The sequence below is a fragment of the Centruroides vittatus genome, unplaced genomic scaffold (genome assembly GCF_030686945.1).
Source record: "Centruroides vittatus isolate TY-2023 unplaced genomic scaffold, ASM3068694v2 contig_575, whole genome shotgun sequence".
Lineage (NCBI taxonomy): Eukaryota > Metazoa > Arthropoda > Arachnida > Scorpiones > Buthidae > Centruroides > Centruroides vittatus.
Window position 1 is genome coordinate 395,393 of NW_027122344.1, and position 23,013 is coordinate 418,405.

The following is a 23,013-nucleotide window of genomic DNA, read 5'->3' on the forward strand; positions in this document are numbered from 1 at the left end:
ACAATTATGTCATTATATTATTAATAATGATCATTTTAATCTATTAATAAATTATTGGTAAGGTGGCATTTTTATAAATTGTTTGCAAATTGAATAGGCATGCTGCGCCCAATTTTTACATATTTTACTTTTATAAAAGTTTATTTATTGTATGGTTACGTGAAAACTAACAAAAATTTGGAATGAATTTTTTAATATTTGGAGCTTAAGTTATGAATTCGTAGATCAACTTACGTTACTCATTGTGGAAGTAATCGAGAGCAGTAGATCAAACTTACAATCATTAACCTCTGCGTAATGTGACGTATTCTGGGAAGCACAACACACGACAGTTGGTGTTTGGACACTAATGCCATTTGATGTGCTCTTCCGCCGTAGTTAATATTGTTTACGACTAGCACCTATTCGTGCATATAATGTAGACCTATGATGTTCATAAATTGTTAGCAAAATAGTAGATTGTAAGCTCTATAATATAATAGAAATCGACTATATTATTCAAATCTGTTAGTCAAAATATTTGTTAAATTTATTTAAAAATATATTTTATTACCACCAGTTTCTAAAATACCATATTTGAAATTATTGATTATGGAATCATGTATTGTTAAAATCTATAATACAAAATTTGTTAATTTTCTACGTTGAAATGGGACTTTTGGAAGCGAAAACTGGAAAACGTCATTCAGAGTATTGATTTTGTAGCATTTAGTATCGTGTTTTTCAAACAGTGGATCGCGATCTTCTCAGACACTTGAATTGCATACCTAAATAACGTTTTCGCATTTAACTATCTTTAAAAAATGCTAATTAAATAAAATAGATTTTTAAAAAAATCAATTGAAATTGTTATTAAAGTTTATCAATAAGTATTTTTTTAATTTTAAAGATATAGAATTTATCAAATTATCTACCATATCTGAACATAATAATATCTAAACTATTGTTAATAATAATAAAATGAATAGTTTATTATCGAAATTGACTTTTAAAAATTTATTAATTTCTTAGAAAAGGATTTTTTATTGCCTCAAATTCGAAAATAATATCTTTTCGAGTTATTGATCGTGAAAAACATCATAAAAATAATAACGTTTGTTGTGTGAAAACATTTTTTTTCATTTTAAATTTATTGTAATAGCAGAAAAAAAGGAACAAGATTCAATTCATAACGATAAATTTTTGTTGAAATTGACAAATTGTTTACTGACTTTATCACGTCAGTTAAAATTACAAATTCGAGTGTAAAATACACATTATTGCTTTTCGATATTACTTCACGGTTGATAGACATCATTCAGAAAATCCGGATCGTTGATGTGAAAATCAATTGTGAATAAGACTAAACAAAAGGAGGAGACAAAGTGATTCTCCATCACTTCTATAAAATGATTAGATACCAGTTATTTGTAACCAGGCCGAGATAACAATCCGAGCAGGGGACAAATGACAGTCTTCCAGGCGAACGAGCGACCACTCTGCCAGAACTAACGTAACAAAACATTAATCCGCACTTGGATATCTGTCACGGACTGCCGGACAGGGTAGCATCGAATTTCCGGTCACTCTTGAATAATTCAACCACTAACTTCCGTTAAGGAACGGAAGAGGGAAGCAGGCCCCTTAAGATTGATCTGTGTTTTTACCTATACAGCACAGACATTTTTACCGTCTTTTATATATATATATGTCTATTCGTTCCAGATAGAAGTACAGATCATAACCGGTACTCCTAATCTCGCATCGGTCTTAAATGTACCTAACAGACTTTTCGGGGTTCTTGCGATGGCATAGGTCAACTTTGGTCAGATAATCTCTTCCAGAAGGCAATAAACTTATATTATGCTTTTCGATATCTTATGCAATGATGGAAAATAGAGGGATGTGACCATATTACATCAAGATAACTTCTTTCTTTCTGATTCTGCGTCCACCTACAAAAAGATATTAAATAAATAGATACGTTACAAACACTAAATATACATTTATTTATAATTTTTAAAATATTTTGTATTATTAATGTAAAAAACTAAAGATTTAATCAGAATTAAGAAAAAAATCCTGTTTAAAGTAGGCCTATTTATATTCGCTCGAAAATAGAATAAAGTTTCATGCTCGAAATTAAATCTACGGGTACTCTTCTGTGAATTGTTGAGGTTGTTTCCTTCCTAGAATATTGTAATGGTTAACGATGACACGAATATCAGTTAAACAAGGGATCTATCTGCACCAAAGCAAGGACGATGTTGATGAGAGATCAAGATTAAAACTCTACCGCGGACACGCCCCCAGTCATGATAAACCCAGATTCGCTATCCATATGAAAGATTTAATTGTATAGCCATAAAGAGACTGTTGTTCAGATCAGTGGTAAAGATAAAATGTAGACACAATTGCACGCAACACAATACCATATGCGCTATACGAAGCATCTATACCATCCTTTGCAATCTAATGTTATTCTGTAGTCTACTGTATTGTTCGGATAATCGTGGAATATAATTACGTACTATATTATAGAAATATGGTGAAGTTTTACAAGACATAGATTTGTTATTTTTCAAGATAACGGTTAAAATATTTCAAATTTCCACCTTAACAATTAGGATGAAGATTATTTTGATACGAGCATAGCTCTATAAAATTGTAGGTTGCTTATAAGAATGCGGCGTCTTTGTTGCTCTTTTTCTAACTTGATGATAAACTTCTAGTTCAAAAGACTAAACACATAATTGGTTCTATAAGCTATAGACTTTATATTTTATAGTAATGCACCATTTAAGATTAACGCACTTACACCGATAAAAATGATAATTATAGTAATGATTAATGCTTGTTAAATTAGGCCTTTCATTTCTATTTTATGTTTCTGAAATTTCCAAGTAATAAAGTAAACAAAGATCAAATGCCATCGGGACACAAGTGTTATACACTGTGAAGTGCCGGAAGTTGACCTCAGAAGAATGAGCACTATTAATAAGTTAATAGACATCTTGTAGAAGACCTTTGCCACCAACTGCTAACCAGTACATCACGCAGCGAGTGATGGATGATCGTCACTTGAAATACCAGATAACCTGTGTCGATAAGTACCCTCAAATCGTGGGTGCGATCTTCATTAGTTGACCTCTAACCCCTGACCAGCGCCGTAATTATTTTAGCGGGATCTTAACTCTAATCAGAGGTATCAATTTAGATGTCGGGAATTCGGGACTCTTTGGTTTGATGGATATTCTCCAGAGACTCCGGACTATTAATTATACTCTCAACTCGTTGGTACCAAAAGCGTTGTGATGAAAGGTTCCAGTCAGCGCACTATTGGACATGTCATCGGTTGACCTTTTAGTATTAACCTTTTTACACCTGGCTCCATATCGAGTACTAAATTACAGACCCTCAACATCAAATGCTAGTCAGGTGCTGTCGCGAAATCTTTTTCTTATTGTTAATTCAGTATAGATGTGATGTAATTTATCATAAGGTGAACGCTCAGATTTATATTTTTATGTTTTTATTAAAATTTAAACGGTAGCAAACAATAACTTACATCGACTAAAAAAATTAGATTTGATTTAATGTCTCGGGGAGACGGTTTACTTTTGTAAAAGATAAGTCCGTAGACAGTTAATGACGGTAAGAAACAAGCGCTTTCGTGTTAATAATGGTCGAAATGCGAGAATTGCTGAGATGTGATGGTGAGAATGGCGGGAAACATTGGATAGAGATCGGTGTGGTTGAGAAAGAGGCACGCCCTCAGTAATATGCTATAATGATAGGCCGAGAGTCAAGAGTACGTGTGACCGTCTATGGTCCGCAGGCGTGCCAGCAAAAGTTGACTCACCTCACTTCTAGGCAGAGCGGTAAATTACCTGAATGTATAATTATGCCAAGTGAATGGTTTTTGATTGTTCAGTATAAATAACTGCGAACGAAGTGCTTAAGATTTCTTTAAAATCTTGCTGAAATTCGAATGACTTGACGAGTGCAAAATATTCCTTCTGCCTTATTCAAAAATATCTATACGTAGATGTGTGTTTTTTTTTATAACTAAATATAGAAAATCTTCTCGATCAAGTTTCTTTTACAATTAAAAAAATCGAATGGTCACGAATGAGAATTTCCGATTATAAAAATTTTATGGAGTTGAAAACTTTTACATCAGGAGCTTGTTAGATTGAAAGTTTGATAGAATTTGTTAAAATAACTTAACCTTGGTTAGATAAGTAACTGTCACCTACTTTTAAAATCTGTCATGAATTTAGAATGAAGAGACGAGATTATACAATATGAAAATGTCGGTTGTCTTATTTTAACCTCTAAAACGTTTGGGTGTAAATTTGTTTTCAGATTTGTGACTTAAGGTGTAGGCTGTATGACCCTATACAATTATACAATGCTCCAAGACGTATTTTAAGCTTAGGCTACACAAAAGATGCCTTCAAAATGGTTTCACGAAAGCATTTCTGGCTTAGCCTGCAATAAACGAATCTATTATTATATTTTAGTGTGCGTGCCACTTGTATTATGCGTGCTCGAGGTTGAAAACCCTTATTTAATGTAAACAGGAACCAAGTTCGCCGAAAATGTGATGTGAAGATGAAACGAATGCGCTGGTACTATGCATTATAACATTGAGAATGAGTTGAGAGCGAACTGTTAAGAACCGCTCAACAGGAAACGAAACTAGCTACAGATGAATCTCTATATTTAATTGCTTGTATAATTCTCGAAAATTTATGTATTTAATTCTATAATCGCGCGTGAGCGGAAACTTTTAAAAATTCGTTAATAATAATATTAAATGTATTAATTTATTAATTATAATTTGCGGGTTGAAATATATAACTGGGACATGTAAACCATCTCGCATATATTAGCAATCTCTTCAAAGATATTTAATTAAAGAGCGTATTTCTCTTAGGAAGAAAAAACGAGAAAAAATAAAAAATTTCAAAATAATAAATTAATTGCCCATTCAAAAATATTTTCATTTCTCATAAATCTTATGAGATAAATGTCGTTTCGCTTTACTCTACTCGGTATGACGTAAATACATCGTGCAATAACTAATCCATAGCAACATATCAGTAAGATATGGAAAGAGAAAATCATAAAACTTCTTTAGTCCTAACAGATTGTAAATTGTAAAAGAAGGAGACGATCGTACATTACGAAAAAGATCTGATCAGCCACCAGATAATATTGTTTTTAAGCTTGTTTGTTAATTAAATTCCTTGAGTTGAGAGAAAATCACTTCTTATAATAATTACTGAGGAGATCAATTGGAATACCACACAAGTGGTTGGACAACTACTGCAGGAGGTCTCCGTAGATTCAATGATTAGTTGCAACAACGGGGTAAGTCGGCTATTGAAATTCTTACCTCGTTCCTAACTTTCTCTTTACTCCATAGGAGGTGCTTGTGACATAATACCAGCACAACTACGTGTTTAGGCCATTATCTAATATTTTATTTCTACTCATTAATGGATGGGTTAGCCATCTTTATTATGTACCAAAAAAATCGGAAAAGGTAGTAAATTTACAAATTTATAGCTATTAATATCAAGAATTAAAAGTGTACGATTTGCCAAGAGGGAAACGAATTTAGTTGGGAGTATTGAAGCGGCCACGTAATCACGATAAAATCCAGCTAACAGTAAATATCTACAGTACGTGATTACTGACTTATTTATGTAAATAAAATACGGCGTACCCCACTAATTGGCCAGCTTGGCATAGTAGGAAACTCTGCGGGTGTTGTGTCAGAACTGCAGGGAGGCCATTTGACCGACCTTCAGTCTAATCAGAGCTACACCGGGCCATCCATGCTCGCATCTCACCTACCTAGAAAAAAACAAAAAAGAAAAAAAGGAAAAACTAAGTCTGAATCTTCGCTTGTTTATTAGAAGTTTGTGAAGTAGGAGATCAATGAAAAGTAGTGTATTATGGAAAAAATATGATGTTCTTTTATGCTAACTCTGTTCAATTAAGGGTTGAGAAACTGGGTTCTTTGTTCTTTTAGTACCGTGCTACAAGTATTCTTTTCAAAGCTTTCGTCCTTATCTTATGGACTTATACGCCTACGTGATGTCCAAACTTTTTACTGAATGTCTCTCTATTTACAGTGCAAAAGGCTAACCTGCTTTCCATACTTTAATAGGAAATTTCCTTGTCATTTTTCTCAATTTACGAAAAGTACTAAACTGCTAAAAACTTTATTTTTTAATTCGCTTAGAAATTAGTTTAATGTAAACTTTAAAAAATTTCTCAATTTTAATTCCCAATTACTTAAGAAAAAGTTATAGGCCTATAATATAATGAATTATTTCAAAATCTCAAATTTCAATATTATAATAGTATATTTAATTATGTAATTATATATTTAAAAACTATTTTAATTTTTGCAATATTTAATCATTATCTTACCAAACATTATTGTAAAAATTTCTACTTTTGATTTATTTTAATTTATTTTGTGATAAATTGCATTTAATATTTAATCTATTTATCAGACAAGAGTTAATTATTAAAATTATGCTTATATTTAACAACATTAGTTTTATAGTGTTTTTTTAAAATTTTATTCTTAAAACTTAAAAAAGAAAATAGTAATTTGAGAGAGAATTATTATTATTATTACAGAAGTTCTCACTGTTACTAATTCACATATTCGCCTTTAAATAAATTACAGATAAAAGCAATTATAAATATAAAATAATAATAATCTTTTAAACAAAATTTTCAATGTTTAATATATTATTTAATATATTTAATTTATATTAAATTATTCTAAATAAATTTTCCGGAAGTTGTACTTATTTAATATTCAGTTAATAGGCCTATATACAGTAAGCGCTTTTAAAACTTATTCGTAAAAGTCTCTTCAATATAAAAAAATTAAATATAGGCCTATTTTATAGACGAAACACATAATTTCATTGGCACAGGCCTAAACAATAATTTTATATCGATTATTTCCATAATCGATTTACCTTTTAAAGTTGAATGAAATTAGAATTATTAAAGTGATTTAGTATATCTGTGTAGTTATCACACGATAAATCCTATACAGATATGCAAACTTAAAAGTCTTTAAAGTAAGCCCGAATATATATAGCCTATATATAAAAGGAATAACTTGATATATAAATCTGTAAAAATATAAACAATATAACAGTTATTTATTAATTTTTTCTAATTAAAAACGGGAGAAAAATTGCCTCATTTTATGTAAAAATCATAAAATTTAAAATTAAGACATATAAAATAAAAAGTTATTTATATAAATAAAATATACGCAGTGTAATGCAGCTTCATTTATTATGAAATAAATAAAAAAAAACATAATTTATCAATTAAATTCGGAACAAAGGAGTGAAATAAAAAATAAAACCAGTTGTGATCTACAATACTTTTTTATCTACTGTGACTATCCTATTGTAAACATCAATTTCTAAACAGAAAATTAAGTAATTGTTATCAATTCTTTAAAGCATATCTACAAAATAATTAAAGTTTTATATTTAATTCTTCCAGATTTTATTAGTTAGCTAAGGTTTTTTTTTTTTATTCCATATAAAATAATGTTAAGATATAAGTTATAACGTGTATATAATTTTTATAAAGCGTGTCTTTTAAAGATGCGAGAGATATTTATCTTATCCAAGATCTTTTAGCAATTTTTTTTCGAAATATAAATAAATTTAGCAATGACAGGTGGTGATAACTGCTGTAAACAATCTACTACAAGTAATTAGTAAAAATTTTAGACCGCCGTACCAAAATTAATGTAAAATAAATTACAAATTGCAAACCCAATTATTTTAATTTACCTCACTTCAATTATTTCATTAATAATGTTATCTCCAATTTTCAATTAAAATTAGATCAAAATATTTATAAAACATACGTTTACTGATTCAATAAAGATATTTGTATAGATAAATATTAATTATAAACATTTAAAAATAAATGTTATAATTATCGTCTACAAATTATTTTATTACTTACCAATGAAGCTTCTCATTATCGGATATTTCCCGTATTTAAGATTTTATTACAATAATCGAGATTTATCTCATATTTTATAATTTTTTTTAAAAATTTAATATGATTTTACGTAAGTTTTCTTACAAGAAAAATTTAAAAACTGATTTATTTTTGAATTGAAAGTTAATAAAATTGATCAGATTTATTCTTCTGTTTGAATAAATGTAAAATTTATTATTCGAAAATGTTTTATTTTAATATTTAAAATAAAATATAAACATTGTAACTAATAATAAATTTTCTACTCAAATTTTTTTATAGGCCTTCCGCATTTATAAGTAAAATTAAGCTATATCTACTACATAATTGTTAATAACTGGACTATGGTTAATGCTTCATAATATTAAATTATAATAACATTATTAAATTTATTAATTTTATTAAAATTTATTTTACTAGCTTCAAAAAAAATAAAATTATCTTGTGTAAAATCTTTATTACATTTAACGAAGCTAAATTCTATTAAATTTTAAATTATTAATGCTTTCATAAGTTAACATTAAATTATAGGCCTAATTACTAGAATTTTCGTAATTTTTGTTGTTTCAGAGAAGATTATGTTTATTTTTTACTTCAGATTAATTTCATCTTTAGGCCTCACATGTATAATAGTTCTAATTTTATCTAAAAAATTATTTTCGGCTCAAGATACTAGAAACTATATAGAAAGATATTAGAATTTCTTAAAAATTTAATTTAAAAAACTCTAAAGTTATCAGAAATACGTTAAATCCGCTTACTTCATAAATTTATAATTTCAGAATAAGGATTTGCAATGGTTAGATTTACATGGAAAATTTACGAATGCTTTAATCATTACTTAATTTCCATAAAATTATGCTAGATTTCTCTTTATAGAACTTTGCCTGAAGTGATTTAATATTACATTTCTGCCTAAGCATATTCGTTCCTCTTCTCCTATAACCGAATTCAAAAAATCAAATTAAATACCTTTAAATAGAGAATTTTATCATAAATGATAAATTTATACTCGTTAAATTAGCCCATTTTAAAGCAAACCTTTAAAATACTAAGGAAATTTTATTTTTGATTAGCATTATTTCATAGGAAATATTAATATAATTTTTGATAATGTATTGTACTCTACAGTAGGTTGTTTTTAAAATACTTTTATTACAAATATGATCATCGAGGGAGCCCTGAAGTAGAGTGGCCTTTTATATATATATATTTTTTTTAAACAAATGTAAGACGTAGGATGTTCTTTATTAATAAAAATCCGTCTAAAAGATTTTATTTTCTCTTAGTAAAAAATAACATTAATTTTAGTGATTGGAATCATTATGGGCTTCTAAGTTTTCTATGGGCCCGGGGAAAAATCTCGAGCTCCCCTCTAGACGGCCCTTATTATAAAAAAATAAAAAAATAAAACTAATTATCAATAAAAATATTTTCTGTAGTCTTCTCTTAAAGACTAGCACAATTTTCTAATGTAAAATGTCTTTATTGATGATCAAATTCGTGTTAACTTTGTTTAAAAATTGCTGTTTGAACAGAGTTAAATAACTCAAAATGAACTAAGCTTTTTTTATTATATACTCAATTGATATATTTTTTGCTAGATATAAATGTTACTTATTAATTCTCGACGTTGTTTAAAATGAAATGTAAAAAGTACGAACAGAATATTCTGCAATGCGAATGAACATGTTAGAATGTAAATTGAAACAGTTTTATTAATTCCGTAGTTATAAATTCTTCCTAGAATAACAATATCTTGTTTTTTATCTAATTTATTTTTGAATTTCCACATTCTCGCAGGAGGAAAAGCGTAAATTAAACGTAACAAAGTAGATAGATACGAGTTGCATAAATGCCGATTTTGTTAATTAATTGGATGCTTGGATAAAAGGTTCCTTACGGAATCTATGTTGGTAATAGTAATAATTATATTATTAGGCTGGATTTACTTGTTTGGCTCGATCGAGCTGCTATTCGAATTGATGTTGGAAGGATCGGGGTGGAGACGGCACACAGCATGCATAAATACTGGCGTTAGATCTTACCTCTAGTTGGACGTGTAAAGTACAAGCGGTTAATGAGCAATCCGATTTACGACCTGTCTGGACCAGGGTGAAAGGTCATACGTCGTGGGGAGGTCCGCCAGAACATCATTAGAGGTGACAGATTTAGGAGGAATACATGGTGGTTACAAGGTTGTCGCAGGTAGCCTCCGATCAACATCACCTGGAATTTCAAACGAAAATCACGAGTATCTTAAATAGCCCTGTTTAGAAACATCAAGTAAATTTTATTGGACGTAACTGCAACGGTATAAATGCCATCTCTAAATACTAGCATTAAATTAACATTAGATGAAGGAAGATTTTTTACAATTTCTCATAAATTTGCAAATATACTACAAATAATTTCTTCGACCTTCTCTAAAAATATAAAATTGTTTAACGTTGTCTATAATAGGCGAATTAATGTTAATTAACAAAAATATCCTCACAGCCCTTATACCTTATTACAGGCCTAAGGTATTATGAATCATATTAATATTAATTTAGTAGATCCAGTGCCTAATCTAAATCAGAAGAAACTAAACCTAATTACTAGACTAAGATCTATACGGGCTAGTTCTTTCCTAGGCTATAATTAAGGGAATTAGGCTGTCAATATGACTGAAGCGAGCATAAAATTTTAGGTCCTCTTTAGATAACAGTGACATATTCTTATTGGAAACAACACTCCACTATAAAAAATTCGTGACATGCAAAAGTTTTAAATTGAATGCTGGCTTTTTCGGACGAGCATTTCTTTTTTTATTATTAATTTTTGATATTTCAACTTTTATCAAATTTACAAATAGAATGGAAAAATTTTTGAAACACTTCAATTTTATGGTCATTTGTAGACATTCGCAAGATCCATGCGTTCCAGGTGTTGCTTTAAATTTTCTCGAAGAAGCTGGATGCAAATGAACAATTGAAGACCAACCCAAAACGAATAAATGCAAAGACAATTGGCTGAATACTATAGAAACCCGCCTAAAAGAAGTCTGAAAGTAGAGTTGTCCACATATCTAGGTGAAGTAAAAACAATTAAATGAAACGACAATTAGTGACCTAAGACAGGTGAAACGGCACACATTGAACACCTTGTAATTATCATATGACAAATGGCGAAGTACATACTTGTCTTATTTGTTTTTAAACAGAAACAATGGTAGACTTGGGCAATTAGATAAGTCTTTCTTTAATTCAAGATGGTGAACCGCGCTTGGGGCATTTATCCAGCCGGAACTATTCTGACTTTTCTTTCACCTTAAATCGATCATCCGGGGAATTGACTTAAGGCTAGGAAGATTTAAATACGCATTCGCCATCTTTTATTTCTTTATCTCGATTCCTATGTGATTATTTCAACAAGTAAAACGAAGAGAACAGGTGAATATCGCATTTTAATAATCCCAGAAGGGAAAAGATCTTACTCTTATAATCTTATTCGTATTTGAAAATTGATTTTGTCCTACATCTTTGTCACGGTCACTGCTAACTCTCCTCCAGACTTTCTCCTGTTTCCATGTGATCATGTTACTGCTTTATCCTCACCTATAGGCTTATGCAATGCGATCTTTCCTTGGTTCATCTTTGGTTCAGGTTAACGTTGTCTAGAATGGACATTTCATTTGATCTATGGTGTAGATATCTTCCAAAGAATGGACTTTTTCTAAACATCTATTTTCTTGTCTAAACTTGATATGATTTCCAGACCCTTCCATTGACTATTCATTTAGACCTCAAAATTTTTCCGTCCAAAGATTTCTGTATATATACTAATATAAATTCGGCAGTTATGAATATATCTTCAAAGAGAATCGACCCAATTCGTTTCAGAAACTTTCGAAAGCGGAACTTAAAATATCTTTTATAGTTTTAAATGTATAAAATTTAGCATAGTCTATAGACCGAAACTTGTGAATATTATACTTGTTGCCTCAATGCAATATCGTAGAAAGAAAAGATGAAATTGGGCATTTTTTAAACTTCGAACTGCTTGAAATTCTAAAATATCATTGTAATTTTTTACGTTACGTGTTTAACAGCATGCACTAATAATAATTATTTTCTTACGTTCCTATCATTCTTAATTGTCTAGCTAACTATCCTTTGCCACTTTTATTTCTAATTCCAGCTGATGTCAGCCTGCTAAATAGAGCCACGTGGTGAAGAGATTTGGAACCAGCTGGATCATACTTTTAACCAAAAGACCACAACACGAATCAAGTAAGAACCCCATCTGTGGTTTATGAGGGACTACCGCCGCATTGGTGTGGATATTATATAGGGCGTCAGCTGTCTGTAATGGCCTCCTTCACTCGATTCGTGAATTTACTGCGAATCTATTGACGGCGATCGTGTCCAGGCACAGCCACTGACCGATGATTGAGTATCTAGAGAAAACTTGGACGCTGTAAAAATCTTCCATTAAGAGATTCAACATTAAAAACCAACACAATCAAACGCCATTTGCCAGAGAAGAGCGTATTAATGGAGATCAAAATTCGACTTTTTCCCTGAATAAAAAAGATCGATTTCAGTACAAAACTTCGGTTTCCTAGATTAGAAAATAACTCTAGAATTATATCTATCGTAAAACTTGATAGAATAGCGGAACCATACAAGTCTCGAAACTCAGATGATCCGATAAAGGAGGGTTTCGGAGATTAAAATCTGTCTGAAACCCTCTAGTCATAGAGTCCGGTCGAATTAAGTTATAAAAATCTCTTGGAAAGTCACGAACCTACTACAAAACAATAACTTTAACTAGGGTTAATGCTGTAAAAACAAATCACGAATCTCTACAATATTGCGATTCTTAACTAAAAGAGTGGCAATAAATTACAAGACAACGCCCGAGTAATCTTCCGAATATTGTTGGTCCTGTGGTAGGTATTGCTTGTCTCTCTCTTTACCTTCTCTACATATTGTTAGCAATGGGTTTCATTTAAGCTTTGGATAAAGTTCCCAATCGGGAATTTCGTATCCTCTCGAGAAAACTCGATTAATCAAGACTCGCAGATTTATTCCTCTTATATTTAAAATCGCCATACATCAATTAAAAATAAATAAATCTTTATATTGTATACTTTAAATTTGAATTTTTAATGAAAAAATAATTAATCCCAGACATCAAATTAATAACTTTTGACTCTTTTATTGTTCTTTATTTTTTCATCTCTTTTACTTAGCATATTAATAAAGATTTATTCGAATTAACGCTCATAATTTATTTAACCAACTTTGTTTTGAAAACAATTTTAATTATTCTATAAAATTTTATAGTTTTTTGGCATTTTAAATATTATACAATAAAAAAAATTATAAAAATAAGACGTTCAGACTAATTAATCCCTTAAAGTTTTTAAAATTTTTCACGAAATTATCTATGATAATATTTATTAAAAGGATAATAGCCGGTGGACAGTCTATTTATCTTGTACAAGTTAAGATTACGATCCGTATATAGGCAGAGAAAACTCAAGATTGGGTTCATTCCTAAGTAAATAAAGAAGTGCTAAGCGAAAGAAAGCACAAAAAGCCCTACCTATTAACATTTATTCTTGTTTGTTGATCTATAGACGGTCGTCCATTGGTAACCTCTCTTTGATTTTCCTTAAATAGCTTCTATTCCTTTCTCTTGTCAACGATCCGATTCAAGAGGACCGTCTAATAATCAAGAATGAAATAATAATAATTTATAACCGTGTTTTCTCTGAACAAACCAATAAAAAACTCGTCTGTTGTCCTGTTGTAAGAATAACTGTATGATTTGTAGTTACCGTTATGACTTCTAAGCATGCTAACATCCAAAGAATGTTAAAGTTAATATAGCTATTTGTTTATTGATATTTAAATCTTTTATTGTAAATTTTTTCCTCTACTTTTTCTCTTTAACTGTTAATTTTCGATGTGACATAATAAATATGTCTACTGTGTCCTATCCGTTTCAATTTCTTTAAAAAGTAAAAAACTAAACACTTATTTTCTATTCGTTCTGGATTTAGAAAGGCCTATATTATTTTTAAATATATCATTGATTAATGTGTCAAATAACTATTATCACGTAGCAACCCATTATGTTCTGTTTAAAGATCTCTTGTAGAGAATATCGAAATAATTTTAGTTAAAAGAATGATTTTAAACTAACAAAAATTCAAATTTTAAGTAAGGCCATTGTGTTAAATTTTTAAAAAATAAAAAGTATTTTATACGATGCTAAAAAACAGCTTTACTATTTTTGTTTCCAGACTACACGATAGCATGCATGATATAGAATTTATCAGATTTGTTAAATTTATCAACGACATGTTTAAAATTTGTGAAATTTAACGCGAATAAATGTTTCGCGTGATAAACATAAACGCAAAACATAGGCCTACTAGCTATATACTACAAACGAAATGATTACTTATCAGCAAAATAGAAACATGTGAAAATATTAAGAGTATAATAAACCTATCCTCTTCAATTTTTTATACGGTTTTTCAACATTATTAATATTTTAATACAGAAAATTTCATAAATTTTTCAACTGTATTAATGTAGGCCGCAATTAGAATAATGTAGAATCGACTCTGGTATTAAACTCTGTTTAACTTTTCTAATTCACTTAAGCAATTAGTCAATATGTAAAGTACAGATAATTAATTTTTCGTCAATTTTTAAGATTAAAAAAATTAAATAATTCTAATATTCACTTGTTAGATGAAATACATTCAAGAATTTTATTGGAATAAATACTATAAGTCTATATTATCGACTAATATCTATGTTTGCAGTTTTATATATTTTAATATTTTACATAAAATATGTTCGATAAGAATAAATTTTCGAAATTCAATTGGATCGAGGGACTTATTGCTTATTAAGTTATTATTTTATCGTATTTGAATATAAAACTCGAGATAAAATAGTTATAAAATGATTTTCTTAATATTACTAAATACAATATTGTATGCTGTATTTAGAAACCTTAACTTATCGGATTAAAACATATCAACTTTCATTAACTTTGGTCTATTGAATGACTATTGACTCATAAATTTCAAATACTGATATGTTAATACGAAAGCTCGCAACTTGAATATTCTTAATTTTCGAAAGAAATTAAATTAACCTTTAAAACTATAAATATTTAGCTTTATTTTAACTTTGTTTAGATAATATAAAATAACAATTTTTCTAGAGAGTATCGGATATAAAATCCGCTTATAACATGTAAATTACTTGTCAATTGTGCATTTCCAATTGACTGCGGTACAAGTGTGATTTTGATCACTGCAGCTTAACAGTTGTCAATAATTCGTTATTTCTATTATGTTTTATTTTATGTTAACAATTTATATTGTATTATTTAGCGTTGTTTTTAATTATTAAACTTATCTGTTGAAAGATTTTTGATTAATAAGACGAACGATAACATTCTTGGAGACCTATTACTTGTTTATGTTTCTATTTGTTACGAGAAAAAGAAGGTATTTAAGCCAATTAACATAAAATACAGCTCTATTTTGGCTTAGAGGTATGTTGATGTTTACTTAAATCATTAACACTTCAAAGTATTTAACAAATATTCTTGTACTAAACACAAACTTTGATTTTACTTCTTTTGTGTTTAAAATGACAGAATGATCATTTAAATAAATGATTATCCTGTGTGTTGTGTTTTTAAGATTATTTTGTAGATTCAAACCTACTAATAGACTAATTCTACGAGCCGCTTTCCGTTAATACGTCAACGTTATATTTATTTCTGATAAAATTTATTTTTAATGCAGACAAATCTGTTGATAGTGCCAAAATTTTTAAACGTTACTTTTGACAAGATTGTTTACCTAAAAAGTAAACAATAACGAAATTAGAATTAATAGAAGTGAAGTAATATCATAACCGATCACCAGAGGGTGCTGACAGTTTAGTGACGTCGACTCGCACCACCCTAGACAAACAGAACTGGAAATAGGCAGTCTAAATATTGTGTTATTATATTAGCTAATGTTTGTTATTTAACGAGTTAATAGCAGTTATTGGCGAGAACAGAGATGACAATAGAAGACATGAAAACTTAAAAGTGGTCTCATTGTTACTACTACAACTCCATTAAATCGTCAACAACACACAAACGTTAAAGTCACACAGAAAATAATAAACTCGAAATTTTGAATTTCGCGCTTTATTTTGATTTAAGTATCATTCCATTTGTAAACAATGATTACAAGAGATTGAAGCGATGACAAGTGTGGGCTACCGGCTGTCGGGTCTTCCATTATGGATGAGTGGGCGTCTAGAAAAGTGTGGGAGGTGTCCGTCCCCGGGAAGAAATCCCGCTGACGTCACCGAAAGTGACACCGGCCGTTAGCCATGGCCGATCCGAAATTTTGACTTTTGACACGGATGCGACTTGTACAGAACCATGTAAATAAATTACTACACCTTGTACTACACCAAGGTCGGCCGTGACGTCACAGCCGACCTCGAATGTAACCCGTGTCAGGATTAGGTAACCGAGTTGTATCGGGTGAGAGAAGAGTTAACTGTGCATCTCCGACCAATTACGTATCATATCTCCAGAGGTCTTGTTGTCGTCGATACACCGTCCTAATTACCAAACCGCAAACGTTTACAATCAATCGCTAAAGCTTGGAGGATTAGAAGTGGGAAAAGGAGATTTGAAAAGCTTTACGCCACTCCATCTAGATAACTTTTCGGCAGAGAATTTTCCAATTGGATTTTTGCTACCTTTGCCATAGCTTCGAACAAGCTATCACTTAACCAATCTGCAATTAAAAAAAAGGGGGACTTTCGCCTACACGCTCTGTTGCCTCTTCACTCCGTTAGCTAGCGACACCTAGCGAGACAGATATGCATCGCATTATAGCATCCTCTGCACATTATTCGCCCTCTTTACTTAATAATAAATTATTAATTTGGGCGTCAAATTGCCGATCCATAAATTCTTCGCTAAATGAGACAGAAACATACAATCTTTAATTGTATTCTCATTGTATGCGTTAATTATCCTTAGTATTTCTTCCTTCTTTTTTTTAAATCCGCTTCGGTTTATTTGTACGAATTGTTCGGATAATGTAAGTAAATTTATACGATGTTTTTTATTAAGAACGATAAATGCGTTTTCTATCTTATTTTTATATTTAAAATTTCCTTCTAACAACGCTTATCATTTTTATCTTTTATCGTTTATTGGTTTTTGATATTTCTTTACTTTATGAGTAACTTGTCAGATATCAAAACGTGTATTGATGAATCGTTTTTGATATCTTATATGTTTTGGTAGGAAGCCGAAAAACCTAGTTCATTAACTGTTTTATAACGTATTGGCTTTAATATAACCTCTAAAACTCTTGCGAAAATCATTTATAATTCTACTTTTTACTACCGGTAATTAAAATCACAAATGCTTAAAATTTATATAAAGTTTTAATCTAGACTTTCATTAATTTGGATCCATTTTATAATTCCTCTGACCCGTTCTCCCAGATTATGCTTAGCTCTTTCTACATATTTACAACCTACCTAAGGTGCATTTTATATCGGAAAATCAAAAATATCTTTCATTAGTTGTCTGATTTGATATCAATTGCGATATCTTTTATTGACTACAATATCTTAACAGTGAAAAACCTGGATAACGCAATACTTTTACTTTCAAATTAATTCGATTACTGCTAATCGACAATGAATTTTATAGAACTGCGAAAAAGTTACTTTTTATAAATTTATAGGCCTGTGTATATTCAAAAAGTATAATCTATTATAAACTACGAAAGATTTTTGGTATGGATCCAATTCAAAACCGATAAAAATATCAAGGACAGTCTGCCCTTATAATTCTATAAATATATAATATAGAAATACGATAAACTCACTTTTCCAATTATTAATAAGAGTAGCACAATTTCTGATAAAAATCTGAGCCGTTTTCTAGACGAAAATTGCCGAAAATAAATAATCAATTGATCGTTGCCCGGGTAACATAGAATAAACAGATCCACGTAGTCAACTTTTACTGAAAACGATCGCACAATATCAAAGCATGAAAGTGTGGAATAGGCACTATTCCAGTTATGTATCGAGTTGGTTACACAACAAAACATTACCATGCTCCTCTTGTTTACGTGTCTGGTTTGTTAATAAACATTTATTGATATTTATTAAAATTTTCTAAATAATAAAAGATATAATAGCATTTTAAAATTTTCAATAATTATTCTTACTTGTTTATGATTACGGGTAGTCTATTCTCTTTAATTTACCAAGGTGGCTTGGTTTTGTATTTAATTAAGGTTTTGTCGTCGCATAAAGTTAAAATATTCTATAGTCGCTTGTACAAACACACATCTTGCTTAATTGAAATAAACTAGAGTTAAATTAGATACTAAGGTTTGTGTTATTTAAATATTAAAATCTTCATAATATGACTATTATACTGTTTCATCTGTTGATCTGCCAAATTATATGAGAAAGACTTGTAACGCGGCCTACACGTGATAAAATCGAATTTATTCTAAGGCAGAAAGGAATATATGTATGAATATATAAATATTCTATCTTTACATAAACCATAAATCGGCAGAACAATTTCCATAGACCTAATTCTCAATGGTTTTTCCATTTGTTGATTGTCTACTCTCTCGTCCCTCTCCGGGGATCCATTTTCTGACGTCGGGGTGACGTCAGAGCGGATGCCACCGTGAGAAGCGCACATTATCTGTCACATTGAGAACCGGGGTGTGTCATTTGGTGACAATCTCTTGATGAAGTTGTCACTCACTAGGAGGTATATCATCTTTTTTGCTATTCAGTATTCATCTTAATATAAGGTTTTTCTGCTAGAGTTTGGGTCATCTTTCATTTTTGCCTGCGATGTTGAATACGAACGAGAGAATCTCTCTTCGAGACTATCCCAGTTGTGGTTAACTGGATGAAGTTTTGCAATTTTAACTGTGATAAGAAACTGTTAACAATTTAGGCCTTGGCATTTTTATAGAGAAAAATTTGGCTTTCCATTTAAGAATGGAAGTCAAGTAGGATTATTGTATATACTTGAATAGCGCCTGCACTAAGCTTATAATACAGAATAAGATTAGTTTTTACCTGTATTTTTACCTAAGCTAAGAATAATGATTTAGTATTCCCACTAAGACAAGAAGATTTATTATGATTATGTCCTTACGAGAGATCCTAACCTATGCCAGATTATGGAGTCACTAGAGTCATAATCATAGAGATTATCTTAATCGGACACTAGATGCAGAGTTTATTTATTTATTGTGAACGTAATAGGCTTACAATAAATATATCTTTTACAGGATTTAATCTTTTGTAAAATCATATTTTCGATTTTTCCGAATCCGTCTCTCTCTTTCTCTTTGTGGCTCGCATTTGCGCTCGTGGTTTGGATTATGCATTTTCAGTAACCGATAAATAATGAATGAAGTATGCCTACACTACACCTTGAATGAATAATTGTTAATATATTCAGATTCAAAACGTGTTTCCGAACCGTGTCTACATCTATTAGAATTTTAACTTTACTTAAACTATATTTAAAAAATTAAAACCTCTATACAGTGATCTACGGATTTATTAATATTAACATTTAACGTAAAAATTGTTGGATTAAATTAAGGCTTCAAAATGTATCGTTTGTAGTTATATCTTTGTGAAATTTACTCTCCTAAAATTAACTAATAATCTTTTACATAATACAAGAAACTATAGATTTTAGTTACTCATCTTAATAAAATAATGCATGAAAAATTAGGAATATGAAATTTCATGAAATTTTAAGGGAAGGAAAGTCTATTCAAAATAAAACGTGGCAAAAATCTTTTTGAACTTTTGAGCTATATTTGAGTCTTTATTCTTATGCTTCACGGTTCATCACTACGTTAAACACAATAACATGTAAACTTTACGAAAATTAGAAACACAGAATTATTTGAATCTTATTAATGTTTTTATCCTTTTAATCAAAGTTAAAATGTTGGTTTGAATCATCAATTCTTCAATTTTGCTTTTCATGAAATAGAAAGAACAAAACTGTCGAACTGGAAACGATATCCTTTTTACGCGTGAGTAATTAAGTTATTACTACTTAATAACTTTAGGTTATATGAATCTATAAAAATTGTGTTTAAAAACAGTTCGTTTGAATATCTACATAACATATTTTAGTACGCTGACATAAAAAAAAAGAGACATTATATTATCTATTCACACGTAGATCTTCTTACAGTAAATCTAGATTTAAATGTCATTCAAGAACTATAATTCGACTAATTTTAATCAATCTAAGTGCAAAAGAAAATTTTATGAAGGCAGCAATTCGTAAAAGTACCAACCTGTAATTTTCGTAATTAAAATCATTAAATTTTATAAAGTAAAAACAGTTTATGCTCATAGAATCAACGCCAATAAAGAGCATTATGACTAAATTAATGATTACGTGGCAAAATTATCAGCAATAAGAAGAAGGGGGAAAAGAATGAAGTTTTATCCTTCTAAAAAAATCTATCTCTTTCAAATTTCTCAGTTCTAGTTACTTAACATATTTGATCTAAACGCAGTTTCAAATCGCCGTGTCCATATCAGATTCATCTCACGTAAAACAAAAATCAAGTAACTTATCTATGAAGGTAATGCTGACAGTTATTTCAATGCCGAGCAGAACAGTTGGAGTAGGTTATAGTAAGAGAAGAAATTACAGTGCTAGTAGCTATACACAGGGAGTGACGTATGACATTAGGACTAAATACCACTCTGTCCAGTCTGATAATGGAGATAAATGTTATGTCAGGAGACCAGTTCTAACGACTAGTGACACGCTAAAGCCAGATCCCAGACACTGAGAACAACCACATTCTTCCTCACGAAACCTATTCCGAGGTCTACGTTGGATATTTCAAATATCTGTCTATGATTAACGCTAGTCTATTGACTGAGCTCTTATGTCCCGTCTACATTTCACGAAAATACCATATTGGACACGAACGATTTTCATAAGCGAATTATGAAAATTTCTCTAGACTTCAATTTGTTATCTTTTCACTTCTATGAGAAATAATTCAATAAAAATTATATGTATTAAGAACTCTTAGAATCGAGCATAAACTTCTCATTTTGCCTGTTTTGCTCTTTACTTTAAGTTTTAATTTTCGTTAAATTTAATAACAAAAGTTGTGTAATATTTTAGAGTATTAATCGAAATTATTAAGCGAATTCTAACTTTCATTAAGTTTTTAATTCTTAATTTAACAATCAAATTACATGTCAATTTTCAGAAAATATTTATATGATTTCTTAATATAGGCCTATGTGAAAATTGGATTTAGTAGTTTGTTAATATTCTACCCGATTGAAAACTATTTAAAACTGCAAATTTATAGTATTAAAAAAGTTTATAACATTTAATAAATAAATCACTAATTAAAATTTTAGTACAGGCCACTAGAAAATTTTCAAATACTTTCGGAAGTAAACTAAATCATTGCTTATGTGTTGTATATCTCTAACATTGATATGCATATATAACAATAATTTAATCTTTCAAGATAATAAATAATACAACAGAATTTATAAGATAAGCCTTAAAATTACAATGATAATTTTAGCGATTATCTTATAAAATTCTATGCCTAAAATTTACGACTATATATTACATTCTAGATATTTATAACGCATAAAGCGTATAATAAATACTTAGGTTATACGTATATTAATAGGCTGCTGTACTTATTATGATCATAGAACTTTTTATTGCGAACCAAATAATTTAAATATAAACAAAATAATTACGAAAATTTCCATAGACTTCAAATAATCATCTTTTCACTTCTGAAAAAAATAATTTTATTAAAATATTATATGCATTGCGAACACTTTTATGACTATATCATAATTATTCTATACTAAATTATACTCAGTTATAAAAACTACAGATAATAAAAGTTATAAACTATATTAAGAATCTTAATATAGTTTATAACTTAATATAAAAGTGCATATTGAAAGAATTGGAGTGTACTTAATTAAAGGAATATAAAGTTAAGGTTTACCCTAAAACAACGATGGGTCTTCATAATGTAAAATTTAATTATAATTTATATTATAGTCAAGAGTAAACGGGTCGTTATTTAAATATAAGTTTCAATGATAAAGATGGAATTTATAAATTTCTTATTACAAAATCTGCTATATTTAATCATTTGATAAATTTTAATATATTTTAAACCCCGATTGATTAAAATTCTAGTCATTAAATACTGCCAAATGACGTATTTTAGATGATTTTCTTAATTATAAACGTTTTATTTATGATAAAAATTGCGGTAAACGTAAAAATTTTATGTATCGTTACTATTTTTATTATCAATAATAACTATAATATCGTATTACATCATTTAAAATAATTCGTTAAAATGACCACATATACATTCATAACATATAAATCGAGTTTACAAATAAGATTCTTAAACGAAAATTAAACTGCATTAAAGCATCTAGTTTTAAACAGTGGTTTAAAATTTATAGCGACTCCAATATTAATCTAGTTGGCGAAATTTACTAGACTGTGCCATGTAGGAATAAAAATGATAGCAGCTACTATATATCACATTCCACAAACTGCCGTAAGTTTTTACAGTGGTATGGATAGGGGGTCGTGATTCATGATCAACCACAACCAAAAAAAAAAAATGCTTCTTACTCGACGCTAGATGGAGACACTATACCCTACAGCTAATAAGTTGCAAGAGGAATGAAAAATTTCTCAGGAATTCTTTAGGCTATAAAAGATACGTAGATATTTGTTGATGTGCAAAATCCAGCCATTAGTCTGCAATTTTAAGCTAAAGTAAAATGAAGAAACCGCGTCTTATTGCTATCCGACGATAAACTGATGACACCCGAT

At 29.6% G+C, this 23,013-nt stretch overlaps 2 long non-coding RNA genes across 3 annotated transcripts in view; one reads left to right on the top strand and one right to left on the bottom strand.

The window, feature by feature from the left end:
• Window positions 1–1,108: 1,108 nt before the first annotated feature.
• LOC136979041 (uncharacterized) overlaps window positions 1,109–23,013 on the bottom strand; it is a 29,914-nt gene continuing 8,009 nt past the window's right edge. The window contains exons 3-4 of one of the 2 annotated variants that reach the window (XR_010881324.1): window positions 10,080–10,260; window positions 1,109–1,934 (exon numbers count right to left, since the gene is read on the bottom strand). This is a non-coding gene — a long non-coding RNA (uncharacterized lncRNA). Of the gene's footprint in view, window positions 1,935–10,079; window positions 10,261–21,836; window positions 21,939–23,013 lie in introns of those variants that run through there. The other variant, XR_010881325.1, reaches the window with a different exon arrangement.
• Window positions 15,384–23,013, top strand: part of LOC136979040 (uncharacterized) — a 68,648-nt gene continuing 61,018 nt past the window's right edge. The window contains exon 1 of the long non-coding RNA XR_010881322.1: window positions 15,384–15,603. This is a non-coding gene — a long non-coding RNA (uncharacterized lncRNA). The remainder of the gene's footprint in view (window positions 15,604–23,013) is intronic.